This window comes from Lissotriton vulgaris, chromosome 6 (assembly GCF_964263255.1).
Source record: "Lissotriton vulgaris chromosome 6, aLisVul1.2, whole genome shotgun sequence".
Classification (NCBI taxonomy): Eukaryota; Metazoa; Chordata; class Amphibia; order Caudata; family Salamandridae; genus Lissotriton; species Lissotriton vulgaris.
Genome location: NC_141694.1, coordinates 595,220,508 through 595,237,768, shown reverse-complemented (window position 1 = coordinate 595,237,768; position 17,261 = coordinate 595,220,508). Strand labels below are relative to the sequence as shown.

At 44.0% G+C, this 17,261-nt stretch overlaps 1 long non-coding RNA gene across 1 annotated transcript; it reads left to right on the top strand.

Annotated features, from left to right (window-relative positions):
* The first annotated feature begins 704 nt into the window (after positions 1 to 704).
* LOC147707755 (uncharacterized) lies at positions 705 to 2,260 on the top strand. Its single transcript, XR_015296468.1, has 4 exons — positions 705 to 799; positions 884 to 984; positions 1,407 to 1,476; positions 2,003 to 2,260. It is a non-coding gene; the product is annotated as an uncharacterized LOC147707755 (long non-coding RNA).
* The last annotated feature ends 15,001 nt before the right edge of the window (positions 2,261 to 17,261 follow it).

Genomic DNA, 17,261 nt, shown 5'->3' with positions numbered 1-17,261 from the left:
CTTTTGTGTAAGTTCACAACAGTGTACTATTCGCAAAGGTATTTTACATAGTGAACATATTGTTTATAGCATTGTGACTTTTTAATGTTGGCGGCATAGAATGTAACTTCTTCATGTAGAGGGCTACTATGTATTGTATGTCTTAGGTCGTACATCCCTGAGGAACCACTAAGTTGATAAACTGTTGTCATTATTTACGATTGTTAGGATTAGATAATATTCTTTCCAGTTACACATTTTTGCTACATCTTGAAGCATGATATATAAGCTAACTACTGTTTGTAACACATCTGTTTCTTTCATGTTGACAGCTCAGAATGTAACTACTTTAGGTAGAGGGCAACTTTGAATTGAATATCTAGGAAATACTAGGTTTATAAACTGTTATTATTATTCGCTATTTTCAAGACATTAGAATATTCACGCTAATTATATTAGTTTATTTATGCTTGTGATCTCTAATCTCATTCCCCACTATACTAGCACCTTTATTTAGACAAAACCAGGATATCGATTTGGTACACCATCGTCTCTTCATATACAGGTTGCTAGAGTTTTTCTTTTGTGGCATACAAGAAACGGTATGTTGTAGTCCTATGTTACATTTTCTCACCAGTACACCATTGTACTTGTTTACTATTGTCAGTTAGTGGACTACATTTCCCAACAAGCTCTGTCGAATATCAGATACACGTGTTCAAACTACGGGACTATTTGAGATTCGTGTTGTAACCCTCCGCGAGTTTTACGGCTAGGAACGTTTAGGAATCAGACACGCAACACCACTGATATTCTATCGGTAAGTTATAGTCGTATTATGTGTCAGTTGAGGCAACATTGTATCTGTTTGTGCCTCTAACTTCCCGTTTACATTTCATTATAGATATTGACAGCGCCACGTCACGTTGACATTAGTGTCTGCTATCGGCCGTACTTTTAGTCACCTCCACTTTGGAATAGCAGGATTTCATCCTGACTTGCGAGGTATATCCATCTACTTATTTATACATAGTTGGGCATTATTGCAGTGAATGCGGCTCTCGTGTTTGATTATTGTTTGAACATAGACATCCATATTGATTTCTTTACCGGTTATTTACCTCTTGTGGTCAAGTCGATAGTCATTCTAGTAAACAGAAGGATATTACCGCGTTTTTGCGGGTATATAGGCCATTACTTTTAGACATAGAAACCTCACAGTACGTTATTTCTAGTAATGTGGATGTCCAGTTCTTTCAGCGTAATGCAATAATTTATCTACCCGTTTCCGATTATGTGACACAAGACGTACGTATTTTAGCTAGGGTCCGCTTAGTTAAAAACTCTCTTTGGCCTTTTTAGTCTGTTTCTGTATAGTGGAGTCTATCAACTGAATGTAATCCCCCGTTGCACTTATTATTTTTTAGCTCCTACAAAGACGTTAACACTGACAGTGAAGACCTGCGTATTGGTTTAGTTACAGCAGTACAGGAATAGGTATGTAGAATGTCAATAACTCATCTTCACGGTCTCCTGATAAACATCTGAGTCTAACTGTATAGATGTAAGCACGCCTTCGTACGAAACAGGTTCCTACGTAGGTGCATTTCCCTCGTTAGAATTTAGGGCAACATGTCTTAGTTTTCCTTACTTTGGGTAGCACGATAAAAGCTTATATATATAAATATAACAGATGCTATTTCACACATTATTATCTGCTTAAGAGTATGCTCCATGCCTAATGTTATATAATGATTATGAACATCCAAATCAAATGCCTGTGCTTATAAGCAGGGCAGGTACATCATTGCCATGAGGGTCTCTCATGATACCCACTGATGTGTAGTGTATAGAGATCACACTGTGATGTTTAGTGTAAGTGATCGATGTAGCATAGATGTTACACAGTTTACTGTCTGATAGCGGTGTCACTGATATGTTCTTTCCTCCTTGTGCATAAGACTTTTTCCAAATTAGTTTGATTATGAATCCTTATATATATTTTTGTATCATACTCTTTTAGGTTTTCGCCCCTGAAGAAGGGAACAGGGCTTCCCGAAATGCATCGGGCGACACCATTTCACTACCGTCAATGTCATTGTGTTATTTGAACAACCTACTCTCAAAGATAGCTATGTATATATGTATAAATTCTATAACCTTCACTGTCAGTAATAATATACACGCATGAAGTGTTTGTGTTGTATTACTAAAATTATTATGTAGAAACCCAGTATTGTTTTGCTCGAAAAGCTACACTGGAAAATAAATGTATTGAATGTAAGAAACGTTGAAAGACTACTGATTTCATAGAGTCTGAAAATAACTTTTAAGTTGGTGAGAATTTATATTCTCCAGGAACAGTGCATCCTGCATGTAGGCTTCGCTTGCATATTTTTTTGTTGTTAATCAGCAGGGGTTCATAGTCCCAAATGACATAACCAAAGAGATTAAGTCCCTCTCCAAGCGGATACAAAAATCATTAGCAACATTGCACTCCGAGTAGCTACAAGCATGAAGCTGGGGAGCGATCTATGAGAAGTGGAGAAGTGTGGCTCACTGGTTAGAAGTGGCAGACCCTGAAGCAGAGATCAGGCCCGGGACCAGGGTTCAATTCCTGACGCGGCAAGGTCTTGGGCTCAATGTCTGCAGACTCGATAATTCTTGCCTCCGGGCCTACTCTACTCATGGGTCCCACGCTGCAACTCTGGGCAATAGCTTGCTTAATCTCCACAACGGCCCTGACAACACTGGGATGCCTGGCTTCACCTTGGGGGTGCCCAGGAAGGGGCATCTCACGGGGAAAGCCAGGAAGGATTCCACAGTGTTATACAGCGCCAGGACGCCCCGGTGATGGGCAGCTGTGCGCTTTACAAGTATACTACATTTATATTTACGAGCCACTGGAGATGGCACAGGTGCAAGGCACTATATTGGCAAGAGTATTGTATACTTTCAGTCTAGTTGAAGGCTTTCAGTCATGAGCTTTCTCTTTCTTCCTAGAGTGAATATACAACAAGGCTTCCTCCCCAGCATGGGGCTCATGGTGAATCTGATCCACTTCACAGCGGCCGAGCAGAGAGTGGTAACTATTCCCCCCAGCTTGATATTAACCCCTTCCGTGCGGCCGCGATTTTCCCCGTGTGCGGTCGCCGGCCGAACACGGGCGGGCCATGACGAACCCCAGCCGTCATCAGCACACGAGCACCATAGTGCATGACGGCTGGGGTTCGTCACCAGCATGGAAGGGGTTAAGAACATACCATCAACATAAGCACTCATTAGGGTGTTGAGTCTATGAATTATAGGCTTTTAGGGAGAGCCACAGAGAATTGTTATCTTTGTCTTACAAGAGCAGAGAGTGGGGTCTATTCCAATCAGCTTGATTTTAAGAACTTATTAGGTTGTTGAGGGGTTGTGAATTATAGGCTGGATGGCTTTTAGGGAGAGTCACAGAAAATTGTTCTCGTGTTCTAACTGGTTTATCTGAACACAGCATATAGAATCAGGCAAGGTAGTCCACTGCATGACAGAATCACAGAGAAAAACGTTCAATTATTTTAGAAGATCAAGGAAGGGAAGATCAAAACATGTAAAAAATGTACTTTAACGCACTAACAGGTAACAAAAGCCAGAAAGCTTGTTCTGCGCAGCTTCTATCGTGCCACCCGTTAAATGCACCTAGATTCACGCTGATGAGAAAGAAACAGAAGGCTTTGCTAAATAAATTTTAGTACATTTCCACAACTTAACAAAAATATTGCCATGGCTGACCTGTGTTTCATAAAGTGTGTGTTATAGATAGGGTTCATCAATACTCTGCACAATCACGCTATCCTGGTGACCCAATGTCCTGGATGTACCATGGCAGTACCACTTTTGTGGATGGTTGTCACAGCCTTTCCACACATTTCTGTAAATTGAATATATGGGCCTTGTGGGAGGGCAGGTCGGATATACAGACGCGGAGGCTGAATATATTGGCGAACAGCACTTTTATTATCAGGAAACAAGGTTTTAGGTTTCACAACGGGTTCCGCACTTCCTCCCGCGGCACCAAGTTCTCCAGTATTGGAAGGATTAGCCGTGGTACTCGATGTTCCTCCCTCTTCTTCCAGTGGTTGTTGTTCCTGGGACGATAGGGTCTCTGTGGTGTTGTTTTACCGGAGGTACCGAGAGGGAAAAAGAGAAAGGGGCCGTCAGTGGTACTGTTGTTTCAAAAACCCTTGCTCCTACACCGGACGGTAGTGCACGAAAATGGGGACGGTGAAGGGTTGTGCATAAAGGTATTGGAAGTGGTAGATAAAGGGGTAGGTAGTGAATTGGTACGAAATGAGGATAAGAATTTAGCGGAGGTATAGTCATAGACCAGACACAACTAACCCCAAGATAAGCAACCAAGTGATACTGTCGGGTACTGTTTTCTCAGAGGTGAACGTTTCGGTTTCCCCTTTAATAAATTCCACCCACAGTTTACACTCTACCTCCCACCTCCCGCAACACAAAACAATTCCCCAAATGGGCTTCGGTTCAATGTCACTCACCGGCCCCGCCGTAACTCTCCTGAGTCACGGCACGCTCTCCAGCCTCCTCCGGGGGACACCACCACTCCTCCGTCCAGCGGTCTTCGGTTTCCCCCGCCTCTTCTCCACGCTCAGCAACGCTGTCTTGACTCTCGGCGTTAAGCTCCGGCTCCCGGCTCCGAGATTCGGCGTCCTCCTCGTGGTCCGTCTCAGGTCCCGCCTCCTCGACGTTCTGCGACCCCGCTTCCTGTGTGGCGTCTGTTTTTATTCGTCCATTTTCTGTAGCGCCTCCTCTAGCCGTTACCTCACGCTGTGGAAAGAGAGGAGAGATATAGGTCTTCGTCCGTGTTTCTGGTGAGACATGATGTAGCCTTGTACGTGCAGGGGCGTCTGGGCTTTGTAGTCCAACCCTATCGGGTGTTCCGACAAGATCTTTCTCACATCCCCTTTCCCTTGGTGTCCTGTTACTAGGGTTTCTGTCCTGTGGATATCGGGACAGGAAATCTACATTCCCTTGCTCTGACCCCTTCCGATGTTGAGTGCGAAACCTATAGGGTTGTAGCGCCAAGAACCATCTTAACACATGATCGTTTTTTCCTTTGTTGCGGGATAACCATTCCAAAGGGGCATGGTCAGTAAATAAGGTAAACTCTCTTCCTTCCAGATAGTATCTCAGTGTTTCTATGGCCCACTTCACTGCCAATGCCTCTTTTTCAATGGCTGCATAGTTTTGTTCTCTAGGAAATAATTTCCTACTGATGTATAAGATCGGCTGTTCTTGTCCCTGTCGTGATACTTGTGAGAGCACCGCCCCCAACCCCTGATCCGATGCATCCGTCTGTAGAACAAACGGTAAAGAATAGTCAGGACTGGCTAGCACTGTTTCGGACGTCAGTGAACCCTTCAGGGTATGGAAGGCTCTTAGGATGTCGGGAGTGGGATGTCTCAAGCGTTCTTCTGTATTGGATGCTTTTTGCAATAGGTTAGTGAGAGGAGAGGCGATTTGTGAAAAATTGGGAATAATACTTCTGTAGTACCCCAAAAGGCCCAAAAAAGCCCGTAGATCTTTTTTAGTCTTAGGAAGAGGAATTTGAGATATGGCTGTCAATTTGGAATCTTGTGGTCTAATCATTCCCTTGCCTAAAAGGTATCCCAGATACTTTACTGTTTGAGCCGCTAAATGACTTTTCGAGGGATTGATTTTTAAACCATTTTCTCCTAGGGTTACAATGACTTGCTTCAAGTGCTGTACGTGTTGGTCCCATGTATCACTAAAGATGACAATGTCATCGATGTATGCTCCGGCATACCTCTCGTGAGGACGTAGGATACAATTCATTGCCCTTTGAAAAGTGGCTGGTGCCCCATGTAAACCAAATGGCATAACCTTAAAATGGTACAATCCATCAGGGGTAGAAAAAGCTGTTTTCTCTTTGTCTTGTGGACGTAAAGGAATTTGCCAATACCCTTTACACAGGTCCAACGTACTGATATATTTGGCTCTCCCTATTTTCTCTACCATTTCATCCACCCTTGGTAGTGGATAGGTGTCGAATTCAGATAATTTATTAACTTCTCTGAAGTCGATGCAAAATCTGACCGAACCATCCGGTTTTGGAACCAAGACAATCGGTGAGTTCCATTCGCTAGAGGAGGGTTCGATAATGTCCATTTCCAGCATCTTTTGGACTTCCTCTCGTATGGTTTGACGACTTGCCTCGGGTATCCGATTGGGCCGAAGTCGCACCCTTTTACCTACAGGTGTTCTGATGGCATGTTGTACCAAGGTTGTCCTTCCAGGAGTCAGAGAAAACACTCCTCCAAGGGGAGCGAGGTTTTGAGTTAACTTCTCTTTTAAAGTGTTTGGAAGACTAGCATCAATGCATTGAGCAAATAAAGGGGCCTCGTTCTCTGTTTGGGCACTTAGAATAGGCAGAGGTCCTTCCCATTTCTTTAACAAATTGATATGATAGATTTGTGAAGTACCCCTGGCTGCGTCTAGCTCTATTCTATAAGTCACAGGGGTGACTTTCTCAGTGACCTTATAAGGTCCTTGCCATTGTCCAAGCAATTTGTGGTCAGAGGAGGCCATCATTAATAGAACGAGGTCTCCCACCTCAAACTTTCTTTCCTTTGCTTTTTTGTCGTACTGCATTTTCTGAGTAGCCTGTGCTTCTTCCAGATTATTACGGACAATAGTCCGAATCTGACTCAGATGTGTTTTAAGGGTGGACACGTAATCAACTAAAGGTTTAGTATTGTCAGGTTCATTCTCCCACTTTTCTTGAGCCATGTCTAAAAATGTACGGGGTTGATGGCCATATAACAATTCAAAAGGAGAATAACCAGTACTTTTTTGTATTTTGCACCGTATAGCAAACAGCGCTAACAGTAACATATCCTCCCACTTCCTTGTTTCTAGCTCCAACAGTTTTTTAAGGGTTGTCTTAAGTGTAGCATTGTACCTTTCGACCAACCCGTCGGTCTGGGGGTGATAAGCTGCCGTTCGGATTTAATGTATGCCTAATTGGGTACACACTTGCTTCATGACTTTGGATATTAATGGGGTTCCTTGATCAGTCAAGATTTCTTTTGGAAACCCTACCCTGGAAAACACTGTTATCATCGCTTTGGCGATATTGATAGCATCAGGCCGCCGTAAGGCTATGGCCTCAGGAAAACGGGTGGCGTAATCCACCAACAGCACAAATCTACAGCCACTCCTCGACGGTAACAAGGGGCCTATAATGTCCATGCCTACTCTGTTAAAGGGTTCTTCTATCACAGGGAGTGGACGTAATGGTGCACGAGGGGGTATGTACCTGCTGTGTCTCTGACAGATGGGACTTTCTCTGCAATACCTTTTAACCTGTTGGTAAATTCCAGGCCAATAAAATCTCTCTAGTATCTGTTTTTCTGATTTCTCCGGACCAAAATGACCTCCTAGCAGATGGCTATGGGCTAGGAACATAACCTTCTCTCGAAATGGTGTAGGTACTATCAGCTGGGGGTTTGTGTAGGATTTCCTTTCCTATAAAGTAACCCGTTTTTCTTAAAGAAATAGGGACCTACATGAAGGGGATCTTCCTGTTCTAGCGCATTCTTCCAGGCCTCCAGTAGAACCGGATCCTCTCTCTGTGTAGCCCGAAAACTTCTGTCTGTTTCCCAGGGGTTCTCTTCAGGTATAACTGGCAATACATTAGGTGGCTTCCCTTTTTCTATCCTCTGTTTTCTACTCTTCCGTGGTTTTGATAAAGGCCACTCATGTTCGTCTGCTTTAGAAAAAGGAGCTTCAGCCCACCAGTCCTCTCCTTTTTGACTATCATATGCTAGCATCTGTGAAAGTTGGGGATAATCGTTACCCAGAATGACTTTCTCAGGCAGATTCGGTATAAGACCCACTTTTAGGGAGGTCCCCGGATCGTTGATATGTTGAATTGTAACCTGTGAAGTTGGGTATTGTTTAACATCCCCGTGTACGCATCGGATGGCCACCATCTCTTCACTTGGTACTACCCTAGGTTGAAAATCTTGGGGACGAACTACACTCTGTCGACACCCGTGTCTGCCAAAGCCAAAGTGGACTGTCCATTGACCTTTACTGCACAGTGATATGGGGGTAAAGGTTCTCGTGAGTTAGAACAGTAGTAGTTCCTGGCTATCCCTATCTCCATAGGTTCCTCTTTTTGGGGACAACATTTTACAATATGCCCCATCCCTCCGCAATGAAAACACTGGGGTCCAGGATTCGGCGGTCTGAACACCGGGGTGGGTATCATAGGTCCAGGTAAGAGAGCCACGGGATCTGGTTTTTTAGGGACAGAAACGAAAGATGGTCTGTGATGTCCTGGTCCGGGAGTTCTCCATTGGGTGTCTTCTCTGCCCTTTTGGAGTTCTTGGGCCCTGTTATAAGCCCTTGCGATCTCCACTGCAGTTTCTAGAGTCAGACGTGGTTGTTGTCTAACCCACCTCTGTATCGGTGGGTGGAGGGAGGCCAGGTACTGCTCTAAGTAAATTTTCGACATGATACCATCCTTATCCGTGGTGGCAGGCTTCAACCAGCGGTCGGTCATGTCTTTTACCCTGAAGTACAAGGCTCTGGGTGTTTCTTGTGGTCCCTCTTTTATCTGGCGTAACTTTATCCTGTAAGACTCGTCATCCACCCCCAACCTTTCCATTATACAGCGTTTAATGTCTGCATATGGCACTGTTCCTTGTATGGTGGCTGCTTGGTATGCTGCCTGTAAATCCCCTGAAAGAAGAGGTCCCAAATACTGACCCCATTTATCGACGGGCCATGCGGCAGCAGTGGCTATACGCTCAAAGTTTGTAAAAAAGAAATCAGGGTCCTCTCCACTAACGTATTTCTGCATCACCATTGATGGGAGCTTAGTAGGTCCTTTTTGGTTTCCGAGTATTTCAGCCAACTTGTCCATGGCAGCTCCATGTGTTTGACTCTGTCCTGTAAGGACCTTTTGTGTTTTCTCCCGATCATCTTCTACAACATGTAGGAACTTTTCCATTACTTTGCCCAAATGTTCTTGATGTTCAGCCATTTTTGTAAGTGCTGCCTCCATGTCTCCGTCAGATCCCACTTCTGACACCACTTGTGGGAGGGCAGGTCGGATATACAGACGCGGAGGCTGAATATATTGGCGAACAGCACTTTTATTATCAGGAAACAAGGTTTTAGGTTTCACAACGGGTTCCGCACTTCCTCCCGCGGCACCAAGTTCTCCAGTATTGAAAGGATTAGCCGTGGTACTCGATGTTCCTCCCTCTTCTTCCAGTGGTTGTTGTTCCTGGGATGATAGGGTCTCTGTGGTGTTGTTTTACCGGAGGTACAGAGAGGGAAAAAGAGAAAGGGGCCGTCAGTGGTACTGTTGTTTCAAAAACCCTTGCTCCTACACCGGAAGGTAGTGCACGAAAATGGGGACGGTGAAGGGTTATGCATAAAGGTATTGGAAGTGGTAGATAAAGGGGTAGGTAGTGAATTGGTACGAAATGAGGATAAGAATTTAGCGGAGGTATAGTCATAGACCAGACACAACTAACCCCAAGATAAGCAACCAAGTGATACTGTCGGGTACTGTTTTCTCAGAGGTGAACGTTTCGGTTTCCCCTTTAATAAATTCCACCCACCACCCACAGTTTACACTCTACCTCCCGCAACACAAAACAATTCCCCAAATGGGCATCGGTTCAATGTCGCTCACCAGCCCCGCCGTAACTCTCCTGAGTCACGGCACTCTCTCCAGCCTCCTCCGGGGGACACCACCACTCCTCCGTCCAGCGGTCTTCGGTTTCCCCCGCCTCTTCTCCACGCTCAGCAACGCTGTCTTGACTCTCGGCGTTCAGCTCCGGCTCCCGGCTCCGAGATTCGGCGTCCTCCTCGTGGTCCGTCTCAGGTCCCGCCTCCTCGACTTTCTGCGACCCCGCTTCCTGTGTGGCGTCTGTTTTTATTCGTCCATTTTCTGTAGCGCCTCCTCTAGCCGTTACTTCACGCTGTGGAAAGAAAAGAGAGATATAGGTCTTCGTCCGTGTTTCTGGTGAGACGTGATGTAGCCTTGTACGTGCAGGGGCGTCTGGGCTTTGTAGTCCAACCCTATCAGGTGTTCCGACAAGATCTTTCTCACAGGCCTGTTTTAGAAGGGGGGGTGTCGGTTGAGCGCGCTATAGTTGAAATGCACATAATTGTGCTTGCCCAGTGCTTTTTTTTTACAAAAAACTGTATTTATCACATTTCCATCACACAATGCCCACAATAAAGAACTGTGTTATGTAGCATACGTAGAGTCCATATTGTCCTATAGTAATCAAACAGAAAACCATACTGCATTATTGCCATGTTCTCGCACATCGACTCGGTAGTTATGTTAAGAGTGTCTCGTTTCCAGCATATTAAGTGTTCTTTGTGCCTAAGCCACGGGTTCACCACAGCTTAATGCATTTCCTTCTGGGCTTGCTATAGCATTTGTCAGATGTGTTCTCAGGGGTCCCCATATGTCTTTTGGTTGGGACGTTGTAGGTAGTAATTAGCTGTTTGTTTCAACATACGCTCGGCATGTCACCATGTCTATAATCTAGTTTGCAGATGTGGGTGTCCTGCCTCCCCCCAGTGCCTATTTAATCTAAGTTTGTCCATCAGCAGCACCAGCCCCACAAATGTCTCACTCCCTTGGACCTGTTTAACATATCCCAGCAGTGCCATCAACGGATTGCAAAAATAACAGTGGATGGACAGAATGCAGAACAATGTCATACATTCACCCCAGTACAGAGATCTGGGCCTAAATCCATCGTTATTTTTTGCACTCCACACCACCCCAGTTCAGACACGGCCATATGCAAATCAGCCTTGACCCTGTGCCTCATGGGAACAGTCCAGCCCGAACTGCCAAGCCATGTCTTTCCTGGACCGGAATCAGCATCCTAGGACCAGTTTCTGGCTATCAGCCGTCTTCAGCCAGGATAGCTTGACTCCAGTTGTGTGGAGAGCACGGGAATCACGTCTGCAGCAGAAACGAGTGTCCCAAAGAACTAGTTCCAATAGTCCCTAATCCGTGGGCATTCCCATTCCAGATGCAGAAAATTTGCATCAGGGTCCTTGCACGTTAAGCTTTGGATGTCCTCGGTCCAGGTGAACTTCACCTGCGATACTGGCATGTAGTATTGCCTATGTAAAAACTTTAAATGAGTCAGTCTGTACCCCCCCCCCCCCCACACACACACACACACACACAACGTTCGTGGATGCTTCCTTAGTATGCATAGTACGGCCATTGCTCATCAGTTATGTTGGATGCTAACTGCCGGGCCCACTAGGTCCTGGCCCTGGCATATGCGGGTGGCAAGTCCACCATGACTCATTGTACATGATAAGTCTACTGGGGACAGGGCTGCTGCTAGTAATGAAAGCACACTCAGTAGCTATCTTGTGCTATGCCTGCTCTTTTTTTATTTTGAAATGCAGAGCGCTGGTACTTTACTGCAGGGGTGCAACACAGTTAACTGGATATTACTGCCACTTCTCAGTAGCAAACAAGTACTCTGAGACAGGGGGTACCTGCACTTTTATATTTACATGTCATGCAGTGAGCATGCTCACTCTACCATCCTCCCCTCTCCCCTTCTTGCTGTGAAGCAGCTGACTGACAAAGAAGGCAGGGTAGCTCAGTTGCAGTATTCCCTTAGACTATGGGCCCCCAGAGCCTCAGAGTGCATTACCAACTCTGAAGATCACACAGTACATATTGGCTACTCCAGCTTTTGTATTGCATCAGGCAATGTGGTAACAAAACCCCATCCATGTGAGCTCCAGGAATGGAGACCAGTCTGCACTTAATGTGCATCATTAAACAGTTACCAGCAAAAGTTGCACACCTCTGATAATCATAAGTGTTACACTGTTGACAAGGCCATACACTTTCCGAATGCTGTATGTGCCCTTCTTAAAAGACTAATGCACTTTCTACTCTCTGACAAAAGGCAACATGCAATGCTTATTATGTACCTCTGAACTGCTTTCATCCTTTTTATATGTCAATTAGTAAGTCATTGGTGGCCCTCTTCTATCCCAAAGTTAGTGCCAACTTGTAGCCCTACTCTTCTGTTGACGGCTAATCCAAGTTTTTAGTTTGGAATATGTTGTTAACTTATCTTGTAGGCACATAAACCATATCAGGAGGAGAATCCACCAGCACAATTATCTTGAAAAAATAAATAGTATTGAGGATGAGATTTGGCTTGTGCACTTTCTTCCAGATTTATATACCTTCCAGACACCCCCTATATATTGGTGGATTTTCTATTGTTTCCCAGTTGTAAATCAGGAAAACAGGAAACACCTCTGAAAGAAATGTTATGTGAGGAGGAGAATCGACAACTGATTTCTTTTCCAGGTAATAGCCCCATTACTATGCCTGAAATTCGACCAGTGAATTCTCATCCAAAGTCGCCCCCTGGTACTCCTCCGCCCTTAGAACTATGAAACAATCCTGCCGCAAACTAGAGAGAGCTTGGAGACAAGAATACTCACAACCGAAGAAAGCAGAGCATAGAGCCGCAATAAAGCTCCACAAAAATGAAATAAAATCGGTACAAGCCCAATTTTATGAATCCAAAATTAACCTAGCTGCAAATTCCCCTAAAGAAATTTTTTAAATTGCCAAATCTCTGATCTCCCCCACCCCCCTGAGCGTCCGTCATCCGACGGCGCGCAAACCCGTTGAAACAACTTAGCCACCTTCTTCTCCCAGAAGATCCAGGCCATTTATTCCTCATTCACCACTGGTAGTGCATAGCTGCCAAGGTTTCAGATTGCTTTTGTGTGACATTTTCCTAATTTCAGTGTAAATATGAGTGACATTAGACGACTATGAGTGACACTTTCTTTCGAGCAAAATCAAGCGATGAAGACACAGGAACAATGGATCCACATGCACTCACATAGCAGCTGCATTAAGAAGAGTAAATTGAAAGGGAACTGAGGTCATTTCAGTCACTGGGGTTTCGAAAAAGAATGCAAGGCCTAGGTGTATCCAGTCATATAATCATAAAAATGTATTTTTTAAATAGCACTTCGTTCAGCAGTTCTATAAAGAATGGATTTTGGTGTAACAACTTAACAACGCTCAATATACTGGCCTCTTGAAGAAGGACACTTTGCCTCTTTCGGATTGCAGGTAGTGGTGTTTAAATTACTCCACTTCATGAAGTTAAGCGTACCAGAACTCCATGAACTTCACCCAGGCCTAGTTTTTATGCAGCTTCTAAAATCGCTGATGGGTTTTCATGAAACAAACCAGCAGAAAGTGGAGATATATTCCCCCCCATGTGTCAGTGCTACCCAGTATAGTCAATAACGAGGTCCACTAGGATTATGCGCTTCTGCGGTCGCTGTGATTTTCGCCTAGTTATGGATTTGCCGCATCTGCCATATAATCCATAATCTGCTGCATAATTTGCAGATTATAACCCCCCCCCCCCCCAAAAAAAATTGTTTCTATCTCAAACGCATCAAAGTTTTAAAAAATGTGGTTATTCAGGTACCTGGGTCACCCAAACACTTTCCGCAAAGTTTGACTGTTACTGGATCTGGGTGTTAATTTATTACTAATAAGGTGAGCTCTTTTCCCTGACACTGTTACCAGGTGTAAAAATGACAAAATAATGAAGTAATACTGTCACAAAAATGCCACATTATGGCTCATAATTTGCCTTTTCTTGCCTCATAATTTGCCTTTTCTTGCTGCATAATTTTTTTAACACTGCTGCATAATTCCAATGGTCCTGTCAATAACTTACCCAACCAGTATTTTCACTTATATATCTTGTTCTCTGTGTTTAATCAGAGGACTAACACAAACTCATGAACTATAAAAACGCGTGTTAAAAGACACAAACATTATTTCAGTGAAAGAAAATCATACACTGAGGTGGAGACAAAAACAAAAAAAAAACTTTGGGAAAAAAAAGTGTATTCCAGATGTTAGACTGTACTTTAACTGGTACAAAGCCTAGTAAACTAAAAGTCATTTTAAATGCAAAGCTACCAAAATGCTAATTATTGTAATTTTGGTATGGAACTAGTGAATGTTTGGGATGGAAGATTGGGGAGGGGGCTGAGTTACCTTTATCTTTGGCAGGGAGAATTGCAATAGATGGTGATGTTGCTGAAACTGTTATATCTATTCATAAATATTTCGATTCCTCTTACCCAGGAATTTTTAAAATCTCTTTGGTCATTACTGACATCCCTGGTGTCGGCAGGTGGGCAGGCGCGGGTGTCGTGGAAACTTTTGACCCTTCCTTTGCACCAGGGGTGGTTGGGCACCCCAGATATGCAATTATATGCATGGAGTGCTCAAGCTTGGTCCCTACATTATTGGGTACATCCCACTCCATTTCAACCTCACACAGCAGTGGAAACTGACGTGGCAGCACCAATCCCTTTGCAAGTGGCGCTGTGCCACACATATAAGCACCCTCGAGGAGATATAGACACAGTCCAGACTCTACGCTGGGCATGAGATAAATTAAGGAAACGGGCTAAGCTCAACATCCTATATGCACCATCAATGCCATTAGCACACAACCCCATGTTGCCCACTATGGGAGAAGGCACAAACAGAACATTAGCGCAGGAAATGGGCCTTGGAACTTTTGCAGACCTCTACCCCGATGAGGAATTTAGGTTGCCTCCTGTACCTGTCAAGGAGCATGCCGTTCCCTTTTTTGAATTATTCTTATACTACAAATTAAGGGCTACGTGTAGGTCCCTACATGACACTTTCCCCAGCTCCCCGCCAGCTCTGCCTGCATTGGAGAATGTGCTAAAGTCGGATTCGCCGCGCAGACTAACTACACGCTTATATTTAGTCAAATGCAAAACTCTGTCCCCCTGGTTAAACCCAAGGCACTTCAGGCATGGAATGCAGAACTCCACAGAGGAGCAATGGGCTTATTGCTGTAATCAACTTACGGCTTTATCTCCCAAGTATAAGCTCCGCCTCATTCATTTTAAATATATCCATAGGTTTTATAGGACCCCGTCGCAATTACACCAAATGGGACTAAGGGAAGATGAAAGCTGCTGGAGATGTAGCCTTGCCCAGGCCTCGTTTCTACATATGGCATGGAGCTGTTTACAGCTGTCCCTGTTTTAGAATTTCGTTTTCACCATGATTCAGAGCATGATAGGCACAACTAATGACCTGGATCCCCTTTTGGATTTATTAGGATATGTAAAGAACACACCCATAAATGTGAGGTAGCTACATGCGATGCTCCTTTTGCTGGTTAAACGCTGGGTGGCCATGTGGTGGGGAAGGATGGGAGTCCCATCCACGAAGAATTGGATCCAAGACGTAACATTTGGTCATACACAACTTACCACATTCTGGGAGCTGATGCCATCGGCATCCAGACCTAGGGATATATGGGAGCCATTTTTCGTATGGGCCCGAGCACAACAGGAGGAGAGATAAGAATTGCCAGATGAGTCACTAGACCCATAAACAAATACGAATAGGCCGGGGTATGGATGGAGGTATTGGGGTGGACGGATGCTACATACGAGACATAGGTACGCCCGTTCGCTACTGCTACTAGTTCGAACCACACAGGTCAGAGATCGAGATAGAATGAATGTTGGTCTGTCAACGTGTTGTAAGATGATACAAAGTGCCTTGATGGACTCTGTTCAGTTTTCTATTCATTTGTACAGGGGGACGCCCATGATTGTAATAACCTATATAACTCAGAACGGTATGGCGATGTATTATTGCATTGATTATCAACTGGCTTGTTATTTGTAATGTTTGTAACATTGTTGGAAAAAGTCAATAAATAAATATTAAAAAAACATTATTGTAAATTTGGTAATGTGAAGTGCTTAAAAAAAGCTTACGTAATTCTCAGTTGCTGTTCACCTGCAAGACACTGGCCTTGTGCCACTAAATTGTCTAACAAAATAAACCCATCCTCATGATGTAAGGTGAGGCACCGTTTCCTGGTAAATCAATCCCCAATCTCCACCAAATGTGTAAATGCATATTTTTGCGTAAGAAACGGGCAACAACATGATCTGAAACCAGTGCGCTGAAAGCAATGGACGTCATGGCTTTCACTTTGCGATCCCCGACGTGGCCCCTGCAACCTCTGAGATACAGGGGTCTGTACTGTCAGGGATAAAAAAAAAACATGCAATGCAATTGGTCTCGCCTTTGGGACCTTATATGTATTTAGCTATGCAGCACATTAGCCTGGATGCTGAAGCATCTACTGTTCTTTAACATGGAGGGAAAGTAAGCACCAAACTGCGTGACATGCCAGGTATGGGAATACATGGAGAGAAATATTGCCTTTCAGCTGGAAATGGAATATTTCAAGGCTCAGTTTTTAATATAAAATCAGGGTCTTCGGTGGTCATATCACTGAAAATACAAGATTTGAAAAATATAATATTGTCTACGGGTGCTTGTGGAAGACAATTTTTATGGACTGGAATCTAGAGAATGCAAAAGTGAATCTGGTATTTTACTGACATCTGCTGGTTGTTTTTATCAAGAAAGTTAAATAAAGGCAGTGACCAGAAAAATTTGAAAAAGAAAGTTCCTCAGCAGAAAGCAATTCTGGTATTTTATTGACCTCTACTGGTCGTTTTCTATCAAGACAGTTAAATAGAGGCAGTTGAACAAGCAGAAAGCGATTCTGGTATTTTACTAAACTCTCTTGGTGGTTTTCGATCAAGCCAGTGAAATAGAGGCAGTTGAACAGGAAAAAAGTCCCTAAGTGGAAACAGACAAGTCCTAGGGCTGATCTCCAGAGCCCACAAAGTAAATACACTTATAAGTATATACTAAAGTAAAAAAAACAAGCTTTATTGGACAATGTCATAAAAGCGTAAAAATATAAAATACATTTCGTAGTTTAAAAAGATTAAAAAGGTTGAGTTAAATTCGTAAAATGCGTCGTAAGTACAGAATACAAAAGTGCGTGTTTTGCCTACTGGCTTGGGCTAGAAATTTCACAAGATTTCAGTCCCAGTCACAGTTTACTTCTGATGACCCAGGCCCATCCTATGAATTTGGCCAGTGCTATACAGATGGTAAGATTATTGCTGGTGCGGATTATTCTAGCTGCTGCCATGCCACTTCTGGTTCCCAATAACTTGACGATGTATGTATGTATGTATGTATGTATTTTAATGCTTATTAAGCGCGGCTGTCACCCAGCGGGTATCCTGGCGCTGAGATC